This window comes from Helicoverpa armigera, chromosome 22 (genome assembly GCF_030705265.1).
Source record: "Helicoverpa armigera isolate CAAS_96S chromosome 22, ASM3070526v1, whole genome shotgun sequence".
NCBI lineage: Eukaryota > Metazoa > Arthropoda > Insecta > Lepidoptera > Noctuidae > Helicoverpa > Helicoverpa armigera.
The window spans coordinates 277,725-290,239 of NC_087141.1; positions in this window are offsets into that span (position 1 = coordinate 277,725).

A 12,515-nucleotide genomic window follows, 5' to 3' on the forward strand; every position below is an offset into this window, starting at 1 on the left:
CCTTAAACGTGCAGTAAATCATTGAAAAGAAATCGTGGCCTAGTGGGTAAAGAACCAACCACTCAAGTAAGAGTGTAGGTTCGATTCCAGGTCAGGCAAGTATCAATGCAAATATTCATATATATCAATAATAAGTTTGTATGTTGCTTTCAAAGTGTATCCATGACACCAGTGACCGTGTTTCAGAGGGCACGGCGGGTTCCCGGGTAACTGGGTTGAGGAGGTCAGATAGGACTCCTTGTAATACACTGGTACTCAGCTGCAATAGGTTAGACTGCAAGCTGACCCCCTACATAGTTGAGTAAAGGCTCGGCAGATGATGATGCAGTAAATCGAATGAATTTACCCTGGCACCACTGGTTGACGAGTTCTGACAGCGAAGATTATTTCGAGTATTGAAATATAAGCTGAGTGACGTGACTGGAAACGTCAGATCAGATACTTACTGAAATTCCTTCGAAACAGTTGCAAGATCAATTTGTATTTACTTTCAAATATATTACAATTTAGTTCGGGAATAAAGAGAGTTATGGCTAAGAGATTTCGTTTATTGTTAAAAATGTTCCTCGTGGTCAGTTTGTTCTAGGAATCGCACCACTGAGGTTTTAACGACGGCTTTTGGTTAAAAGAATATCTAGTAACATTGTGAGTAGTTAGGTATACCTTTTTTTTTTCGACATCAAAAATCATCAAATGAAGGGGTCATTTGGGTTAGCACCGCTGCTAACCCGCTGTGGGTTAGCAGCGGTGAGGGAGTGTCAGACTCTTACTGACTAAAAACCGCTTGATCATGAGTGGTAATTATTGCTCAACTTTTCTTTAATGAAAGATGCATTTGTTTCTTAAAGTCTCCGTGTAACTTTTACAAGTACCCTGATGTAAAATACCCTATGTAAGTTTTCTTATTAGCTCAGCAGTTTCAGAACCTTGAGAATATAAACTAACAAAACAAGGTGTCTTTAAAATATTAGTTAAGAGTTAAACAGTAAACAAGGTCCTTCTTTTAACTGATACATTACAGAAGTTTCGTTATGAAATCTCAGAACATTTTACACCGACCATTCACAAACTGTGTTATTTACCACCAGATCCTCTAAAATCAGATAAATCAAAAACTAAAAGCTCCCAAACACCGCTCTAAGTCAAACCATATTTTCAAAGATCCTTGCATTTCTAGCAGTATTTCAAGTAATATCTTAACTGCAGGTTTAGCTGTAAATCAACGTGAAATATATCACAACGTTGAGACATGTACCGATATGGCTGTAACTTACACATAGTGCACATTTATTACTTCTATGTACATACATATGTATAGGTAAAATCTTTACCCGGGATAAGCGATATTACTAGAAAGTACTTACCTGGTTGTATTCCCAGGGCCAACAAAGTTATATTGAGTTTTTCAAGTAGCTGACTTCTCGTTTGTAGGTCTGAGTTTGAATTTGTTGGTTGTTAGGCTTCCTCCTACATATGGGAATTATATTAAACTACATAAATATGTGTTACGCTTTGCTGTAATTTTTCCTATCAAAATGAAACCGCTGAAGAAAAAATGTTTTTCAGTTAGTAACATTCAGGCAATTTTTCACCCAGATTAGGCAGTTATTCAGTTAACAAAAGCGGCCACTGCATCTACTGAAAACCAAAAGCCAAAACTACAATAGAACGTCAACTCCTCAATTTCAAATTTCGAGAAAATGAACCTCGAATTGAAACGCTTACTAAATCACCAATACGTCAGCGATTGCCAATGAACCGAGTAGGCTCGTAGCCACGTAGGCTCGTAGCCGCGTAGTAGCTACGGCGTAGTGACTCGTGGCGATTCGTAGCCGGTCGTAGCGGTTCGTAGCAGTGAATTCGGGCGCCATCCATCAGCGAAGAGTTTGTGGCGAACATCGATCAGTGTCGCTGTGAGCCACATGATGGAGGGAGATATGAATGTATGGATGTGGCATAGAGAATATTGTGTGAGGAAAATATAGATATTACTTCAAGTTTTAGTTTAGGGCGTTACCTGGTCTGAGCAACTAGTGTTGCTGAATTGTTTAAGGTATAACCTGTAGCCTTTGACCCCAAAAGACTTTTGGAGAATGGACTTCAGTCATATATTTTTTTCTTCTCAAAGTTTATATAGCAGAACAAATCATTAGATATTTTAAATTTCTAAAATATGAGTAAAGACAGGTATAAAAAAAAATACGTCCATTCTCTAGTGTAAACACAATTACCTTTCTTATATATTTTTGATGATATAAAATTCATCAATTTCAGTTGAGAAGAAAATTATTTAGATGATCCATAATATTTGCCAAAGTTTTCCCTTCAAACCATCATCCACCATTACCACATCCAAATCTTCACACCTCCGGCACCGACTGCCCACCTCAAGTGGTAGTTCAATCGCACCGCTCTTATATACTCTCTGCTATCTACCAGTACTCGTATGAAAGAACCGACGGTCCCATTCAGAATAGTTAGAAACTAACCACGGGAACTGTGAGTTGGTCAGAATAATATTTATTGGAAAACTGGTTTGTACGTGCGGTTTTTGTAACTGAATATTATTTTGTAACATGTATTTCTCGATTTCATATTTTTGAAATACTGTTCGTGGTGTTTTATGTTACAAAAAGAGTGCAACTGTTGTAATGATTGACCAAAACGTGTATGCTTAAAGAACAACAAACAATTACTACTTTTAATTTTTAATTAGTAAACAATTACTTTTAACACTTGTTAAAGATTTCCTTGACATGCTGTCACAAATAATTATACACAGGAGAAATAAAACCATCCTAATTGAAATCCTCCTCCTTTTTGGGCAGTAGGTTAAAAACATCCTACTCACTTGGCTTATGATATGTATGACACTTAGAATATTTCGAAAATATTATGAATTTTACGATCTTGTTTCCGACGAATACAGAGGTAATAAACATTAAAGTACCTACGTGAAGTAGCTACGTTTCGGACTAGAGGTGGGAGATAGAAAGTGAAATATTTATTTGCACCAATGAATATGGTGCAAATGACGTGAAAGCTAATTAAACTCCACTTACAACCGTTCACAAAAATGTTATAAGATGACAACTAAAACAGCAACAAAAATAAAACTAACTTAGTATCAAAAGAATATATCAGTTTTCAATAATAGTTTCATAATTAAATCCACAAATCTTCTTGCATTCGATATCAATTAAAAGTTATAATCTTAATAGCAAAATTATCAATCTCTCAATAAGTTCTTATAAAGATGAATCTAGATTATATCTTAGTAGGCATTTAGTTTTCAGCAATTAATAATTCGTCCTTCAGACATAAAGCAATATAAAACGTTATTATTACTAATAACAAGACCTTTTAGATGACCTGCAGACTTTGTCTAATTAAATAGAAATTGTTTTTCTACTAAAACATGTTTATCGAGATTATTTTTTTGATTTGAAATAAAATGTCTTAGTAATAAACTAAAAATTGAAAAGATTTCATTGAAAAAAACAATTAGTTAAATTGGTCCTGCAATTTAGTTAAGCCGGTACATTTTTTTCAAATCTGTCTTTAAGAAATATTTTTCAGTCACAGTAATAAGTATCATAAATTAAGCTAGCATTTTACCCTTAAAATAAAAATGCATTGCAAGAACAATTGTAATTTAATAGCAGCAATTAACTGTAGCTATCATTGGCAACTTAAACACATAAAAATAAATAAACGTAACCGACTTTCAGGAGTCCAAATAAACACACATCTACATTATTAGAGACAGATTAAAGCTTCACAACAGACTATTAGCGCCATCTAGTATCTATTGTACGCAACACAAAATTGTTTGTTACCCCGACTCGACAGCCGACCCTCATTAACGAAACCCTCATTAAAAACAACCGTTACAACAACAAATAGCCAGAAATTGACTGATCCTGTATCAGTCACATTCTTTTCAAGAAAAATCTTCATTTATTTCGAAAAAATCACCTCATTTTGTTTGTTGTTTTTCAAAATACACCTCAATTTTGCCTCAAGTAACTCAATATTTATTATGCTTCGAGCCCTTTTCCCAAGTGCAATTATAAAAAAGTACAAAATGAAAACGCGAAATAAATCAGTATGCTAATTGGATGACAAGGAGTAAATGCTGAATTTTAAATTAACCCCTTGTCTGTTAACCCTCCAAGCAAAAAGAGGGTATTTTTCAAACTCAAACTTTAGATTTTGGTTGTTTCTGTTGGCGAACTAATAAAAAAATTAAGAAGCAATTTGACTCATCCTACTTTACACGGTGTATTATTGTGAGTGATACTCTGTTTCGTACTACTACAGCCAAAAACGGCTTTAAGGATTTTGATAAAACTTTGAACCAATATGGCGTACTATACTAGCTATAAGTTACTTCTTTATCTGTGTACAGGAAATTGAGTTCCCTCGGGACTTGAACGAAGCCGTGGGAAACAGCTAGTAATAATAGAAAAGAGTATACAATTTTTTTCATTTCAACTTACCTCACATAAATAATGTAAAAATCATATTAAGGTAAGTTGAAAAGAATTTCATTGTTATTTAACATAGTTGTCTCTAACAGCCGCGTCTATGATAGAAAAACAAAAATCGCTCATGTATATTTACAATAAATGATATACAATATTATGTATTCTGCAGAATACATTAAAACTGTATATATTTGCTTGTTTACTATTGATGTTCAATTGTGCAACCACATTATTGAAACACTGATTACACATACAAGGCTCTTGAATAAATAGACAATAGAGAATAATTAATGGCTAATTAACTTCTACTATGCAGTATATCAAGTCAGAGATAACGTAATGAGAAATTACTGCAATGATCAGCAAACTGTGGGATTGTTCGAAAGAATAACTGCGCACCTAAACTTTTATACGCTCTGTCTATAAAGAAGTAGTTATATGCAGCTGAGTACCAGTGTTTTATATGGAACTAGGACTCACGTCATAATTGGATTAAAGAAGATTGGTCACCCATCTACCGACCAACCGCGCCAAACGTTGCTTAACTTTATGATCGATCATCCCCGAGGCTGTATGCATAAAGCAGTTGTCTGCAAGTAAACAAGAGTTACAATTTCTTAAGCTCTCTTATTATATGTAGGTAAAGTTTACGTCAAAATGTACAGTAGTTCTGTTTGTGCTACTAGTTCTATCTGGCATTGACATTTACATAGTAAATGCACAATACCATCCATCATAATCAAACTATTAACTAGATTGCCAACAATCTCTGCGTCTCACCAATATTGTTCACATCGAACTAGTCTAGTGGAATCTAGCCACAATGGAACTTGCTTGTCACCAGCCAAATCACATACAATACAAGAGCAAAATTCTAAAACTATCATACATCAAACGTCAAGTATAATGTCTGTTTCCAATAATTAATTTCTATTTTCAAATTAAAATTCTACATCGTCATCTTATCAGATTTAAAAGAATATTTTTCGAGATCAAACGACGCCCACACTCTCCGTCCCTTGAGACCGCAAAGTGACTTTGTAGCTGCGTCCTAATCAAATTATGAACGTTTATACAAGGTCACTGTATTATTATATATTCGTCGTATATCGTTGACGCATAGTTAGGTCTGATAGATTTAAAAAATTGCCAAAGACACGTCCCAAAGTTTCCAGATTAGTTTAAAAACTTTGAAGTTAGATGAATTGGTTTTTGCACGTAGAAAGCTGTGCCTGTATTAAGTTTAGTACATTAGCCTAAGTTGTAAAGTAGATTTAAATAAACACGATTTATCTTCAAAGTTGCCTGCTTAAGTCTGTTACGTGTAACAATGCAAGTTTAATTTACACTTAAATTACATTGTTTTTGTTTTTCTGAAACTTGATAGCTAAGCCCATGTTAAGTAAAAAACGCTGACGCACTGGGGATTCGTCAGAGAAACATGTTTAATGCAATGCACGTAATCTAAAGTGGTATCATATAAACAAAAGAAATAAGAGCATTAGCTATGTAAATACCGCAGAATTGAGTAAAATGGAACGATGCACTCTGCATACTTTATTTATTCAACATCTGTGTGCTATGAAAAGCCGAAAAGCTTATTTCTTAATGTACAATGTGTTCTAACCAGCACTAACAGTTTGATAGATTTATGTACTAATCAAATTAATGTGTAACACATAACAGCTTTCAGGCTGCCTTACACTGAAAGTGATAACATATCTTTTTTAATTACTTTACTCATTTTCGTACTTAAAACTTTTGGGTTTGTCAACTATCGATAGTGTTTATTTTTCCTAATCACTATATACGACTCAATTATCAAAAGTCGCAGTTAAACTATAAAGTACAGTCTAGCAATTTTCCACACACTAAACACTTCAAAGGTTACAAAACGAGCAATTCCAGTAAGTTTCATATAAAGGCACGTGTTCAGATGATAACTAATTAACTGAGGCCGTCTCGCTCGGCTGTCAGACACAAACATCAGCGATCATTACTTGTACTTAATTAATGTTGTCAATTTTGTATATTTGTGAGTTCGCGGGATGTGCACAATGCGTGTTGTATTGGGTGGTAAGGTTGCATGGTGGGATAGTGTGAGCGGGAGCGGGGCAAATATTCTTGCTTCTTTCTATTGTTATGAATGTGAAATTGAGTATAGAATAGGACTAGAGACGGTTAAGACTACCGGAATTCTTTTAAGTGTCTCAGATCAGGATAAAACCGTAGGAAACGACTAATGTAATATTTCAACCACCGTTATAACAGATTCAAATTGCGATACAAGCTCTGTTGAGTCTGAATAAATAATGCAAACTGGTTGACCGCTGCCTTTTCACAAATAGGTAAACGATTTCACGTATCTTGATTTTTTTTTAGAGATCTCCTTTTTCTGCAATCATTTTCTTTGTTACTGTATGTTTCAACTCATTCTGAATATCCTTTTAAATCCGCTACCGCTTATCACTGCGCCTATTGCTTAAATAACCGGATTCCTCTCGGAAGCGATGCCTGCACGCTATAATCACGCGTGTTTTGTTTCCGACAACTGCACTTCATTTGACAACAGTTTTCATTAAATTCATTTAATTCTCGGTAATGTGGTGTTACATTTCAATGCTATTGGTTACATTCTGTTTGGGGATTGTAATTTCAGCATTTAATGGGATTTTCTTGTATGTGTTTTAAAAGTTACTTCAAATATGATAAACTAGCTTCAGCTCGCGGCTTCGCCCGCGTGGTGTGTTGATAAATAGCCTATGTATTAAGCCAGGGTATTGCCTATCTACATACCAAATTTCAGCCAAATCGGTCCAGGCTTTTTTGCGTGAAAGAATAACAAACATACATCCATATATTCTCACAAACTTTCACATTTATAATATTAGTAGGATTATAATATTAGTAGGATTAGTAAGAAGTAGAATTAGTAGGATAGTAGGATTAATCAATTGTTATTTATTTCTCATCATAAATTACATGTATGTATAATGTATTGTGTATAGAATAGGCTACTTAACTTGAATATAAAATAAATTTATTTGTAAGTATAATAAAAAAATTGAGAGGGTTAAAGAAAAACAATTATGTTGCTTTAACAATAAAAAAGATACCAGGAAGAACAATATTATCAAGTGGAAGAAGAATATTCTATTATTTAGAAAAGGCGCAGAAGCCACAAAAGTGAGGTACAAAAGTGGGCAAAGATGACTCAATGGGTTGATTAATGACGGGACACCGTTGATGAAAAGAACAAGAAGAGTGACATTAATTACTTATCCCCATTGGGATATACTTGAGGTAAAATACAAGAAAAAGATACTACTTATGGCATTAAATTGACTTAAGTAATTGTTACATTATATACTAACTACGAACCTTCTTGCACCCGATAAAAAATTTGCGTGTGCAGAGTTCTAGACTAGACTATCTTTGTATATAATTCCATTTAAATCGGTTCAGTAGTTTTGGGATGCAATTTGGAATTAAGTTTTGTTACGAAGAGTTTTTATGAAAGTAACTGTCAGTCTCACATAGTTACTTTCGCATTTATAATATTAGTTATAGAACATGCTTAAGCATGTGGTTGTATAACAACATTTTCACAAAATTCAGTATTTCCATATACTTATAGTTAAGTTCCAAAATACAGCTATAGCTACTCTTCCATTACGTACTTAGTGGAAACTTACCTGTCAGTTGTGAACCTATCGGGTATCATCTACTTAATTACTAGAAGTTCGTCCTAAGCCCCAACTTAGCACTTACTTGAACAACTACTACTTGCAAACTTAGCCCGAAAGCGGACGGGAGTATTGTGTTTATTTTGCCGGCTTCCTAAAGTTGCTTCCAAGATATGATATCCTACCAAAACACAGTATAATTTATTTATTTATTTAAGAAAAACGTGCTATACTTTGCACTGTTTACATTTTAAGACAAAAAAAAACACACACTGCACTAGAAAAGTGGTATAAAAATTTTGAATTTTCTTTGTATTCATTCAATCATACTTACATTAATAACAGTTATTATTAATCTAGCGAGTATAGTAGTATTAGTTAGTATTATTTAATTTATTTTTCATGTTTTGCAGACTCGAAGTCGGAGAAAGTCAGAATCTATTAATGTATTTATTGACATAAATGTTTCTTTCTTATTTCTTTGCAACGGTGAAATTATTGTTTCTCCTTTCATTTCAAGAATAATGCAAACCATAATTTCATTGAATCAAAGATATTACTGTTATGCTTTTAACTAAACAATTAATCTATTCACAGTTCATAATGAAATTCCCTTCAAAGTGAACTAAATAGTTGTTACAATCAGAGAAACATCTCAAGTGTTGCCACGTTTCCTTCACAAAGTCGGGTAAATAAGAAACGGTTGCAATGGCCGCCATTTTGTTCTCAGGTCAAAGAGATGCCTTCCAGCTGTTACTGTTAGGGAGACACTACAATAGATGGAAGAAAAAATATTGGAAGTTATTGAATAACCGTTATAGATACTGTGGGTCTAGGAGTTAGCCGGTGTCAAGCATACACATTCGTACCTAAACGCACACATAGTATGTTATGTATGTTGGCAATAAATGCATCTATCATATAATAAATGCGTAACTTTTAAGTTGACTGGAAAGAATGCCTATGGCATTAAGTCCGCCTTTGTCTCATGTTGCATAGATTATGAATAACAAATATCCATATAAAAATAAACAAGATAGTACGAGTTCATTTCTTATCATTTATGATCTTTTTATCTAGGATATTGTGTTGATTTACGACCAATGAAAACATAGTAAGAATATCTGAGCTCGCTACCGCAACCTTTATTTTTTCTCTGTTGGAGTTTCCTGTCGTGGGATTTCAAAGGAAAAAACTAGTATGAATGCCTCTTAACTTTCCTAGTCCGGTCAGAAAGCTCCATCAATTTCAATATAAAGCAAAGCGGTACCAACAGCCATTGTTGAATGCAAATACAATAATCTTTTGCGAAATAATCGCAGTCGCTCAATACTGCCCTCGCTATATATTGAGATCCTTATTGACCCCAAACTATATTCCGATACGACTGATATTGAATATTTTTTGTCAAACTTTCCTATTGGTATGTCTATGTATGAAGTTGGTAAAGAAAATGTGTTGATGAAAATTTACATAAAGTATTTTGATTATTTTTATTCTGTACTTAAAGTCTGAAAAAGATATAGCATTTGCTATTTACTTTTTGCAGTCGCTCCGTGTCCACGATTTGATAAAAATAGGCTGACAACAGCCATTACTTGGTTGCTTTCTATGCCCTTCCTAAATAAAGCTACATTTTTAAAGAAAAGTGTGCAGGGGTGCGCAAAAATCCTCCCATAAGTGAGATAATCCCTGAGTGCTATAACACACGGTGTTACTGCAAAAAGGGCAAGCGACACTGAAGGCAGATGCCAGTCTAATATAAATCCTGACTCAATAGATGCAAATCCTATCCAATGGCATCTAGAGAGGTGGGAATCCCATTTGATAGATAAATATAACTTTTCTGCTTCGGATAGATCCTCATTGCTAATTCAATTTATAGCGATCGGGAATTGAATATATCTTCAGTAATCGAATTTATACAGACATTTATTAAATTAAGACCGTGTCCCAGAAATAAGATATATTACACGTTTATCGCAGGAAAGAGTCACTCGGGGAAATTAAATATTGGTTAACGTGGTGCAGGGTTCAGGAGAACTGGTTAAAACCTCAATTTTAAACAGTATAATTTGGTAGTCATTGTAATTAACCACTTCAGGGTTTTAAGGAAAACCAATGCCAATATTTAAATGCAATCGCTTTTCATTTTGCGGAAATTAACGATATTGTTAAAATGTAATATTAATACAAATGTTGTACAAAATTATTGACATAAAATTGGAAAGCTGCATGTTTGTTGTTTTCTGAATATCCATTTCGGAAGAGGGCCTGATTTTTCATGATTTTTTCACACAAATGAACGAAACAGATAATGAACATTACATTACAGTGTTCGACAAGTGTAAACAGAAAGGGAATGCATTACACTGATTGCAAAAAAACAGCAATTCCATTTTATACTTATTTGTACGAGATTTACTCGCATCAACGTGTATTTACACGTCAGCAATACGATATTACTCATCCAAAGGATAAAAAACACAACACGTACACTCACAAACAAAATACATATGACAAGGAGTACAGGCACGCACATCACGCGCTCCACGTCAGTACAGATACGCACAGAATTGTAATAATGAGTACATTCACACACAAAAGTTAATATGATTCCAATGCGAGCCTTTTTTATTGGAATTCTATTATTTCAAGATCCATTCTTTTTGGCGTTTGTTTAGGGCTGAACGGAGATTTGCTAAGTATATTTATTTAATTTCATAAATGTTGATGAGGGTAAGTGTCTGGTTTAAACCGCTTTTAATCGGCTAACACGGAATTAATTAAATTTATTTCTTGCTTTACGTATTTTTTCTCGTGTACCTAAATATTTTTTTGCGGTTTGTTCAGGTAGCTTTTGTGATATTTATAGGCTTTATATTTTAAAGGCTGGAATTCTGGGAGCTGGGCGAACTTTTTTAATTTATGTAGCACTGTTTTTTTGCCCGGTCATTAACGAATGGGCGTTTTAAATCCTGAAAAGGGTACGTGTTCTTCTCAAAATTATTTTGTTTTATCTTTTACAAAATAAGTAACATACATTTGGTGTTACTTCTCTTGTATCAGTCGATACTTCGACATTTTAATAAAAATAAATGGCGTAACACCCCTTTGGGTGCCGTTTGCGCTAACTTTGGCTGATTGTTTTTAGATGTCATTCAGAAAGGTTACAAAGGTGAAGCAAACAATATAACTTGCAGGTATAGGTACGTCTGTCTGTATGAAATCCTTAAAATAGAAGTAAAAGAATCCTTAAAATAGCAGTAAAAGCCTTGGCTGTGTAGCAATCGAAGCCTGTCACTCAGAGACTGCAATATAATTATAGATTCAGAATCAAAGCCTCCAAAGTGAATGCTACTGGCTGTCTGTCACTCAAAGTGAGTACTTTAGTTAATTGTTTTTAACTTGCAGTTCCCCGTGGTTCCACCTGGTTACACAGGGGACTATTTCCTACACCTGGGTAAATATTAGCCTTATAGTATTTGGTTTGCCGTAAAAAAGTACCGTGGAAGCGTATGCAGAAAATGTAGTTTTTTTTTTACAAGCTTTTATTTACTTTCACCTGTCCCGTTGTCTGTAATCAAATCTTGCAACTTAAATTTGATCCACTTCCCGGTTTCCGATTGAGCTGAAATTTAGAATACATGTATAAATCGGATGACAATGCAATGCCATTGTGACATAGAGCTGATCTGATGATGGAGCCGGAAGGTGGCCATAAGAACTCCGTAATTAAATGATGCAACCCTATCGAGTTTGAGCTCATTAGATTCGTCTTGACAAGTACTTTGATACTATATGGTAACCAGGGTCTGATGATGGAGCCGGAAGGTGGCCATAGGAACTCCGTAATTAAACGATGCAACCCCATCGAGTTTGGGCTCATTGGATTAGTCTTGACGAGTAATTTGATACTATATGGTAACCAGGGTCTGATGATGGAGCCGGAAGGTGGCCATAGGAATTCCGTACCTAATTAAACGATGCAATCCCATCGAGTTTCGGCCCATTGCATTAGTCTTGACAAGCACTTTGATACTATATTGTAACCAGGGTCTGATGATGGAGCCGGAAGGTGGCCATAGGAACTCCGTAATTAAACGACGCAGCCCCATCGAGTTTGGTCTCGTTTGATTCGTCTTGACAAGTACTTTGATACTATATGGTAACCAGGGTCTGATGATGGAGCCGGAAGGTGGCCATAGGAACTCCGTAATTAAACGACGCAGCCCCATCGAGTTTGGTCTCGTTTGATTCGTCTTGACAAGTACTTTGATACTATATGGTAACCAGGGTCTGATGATGGAGCCGGAAGGTGGCCATAGGAACTCCGTAA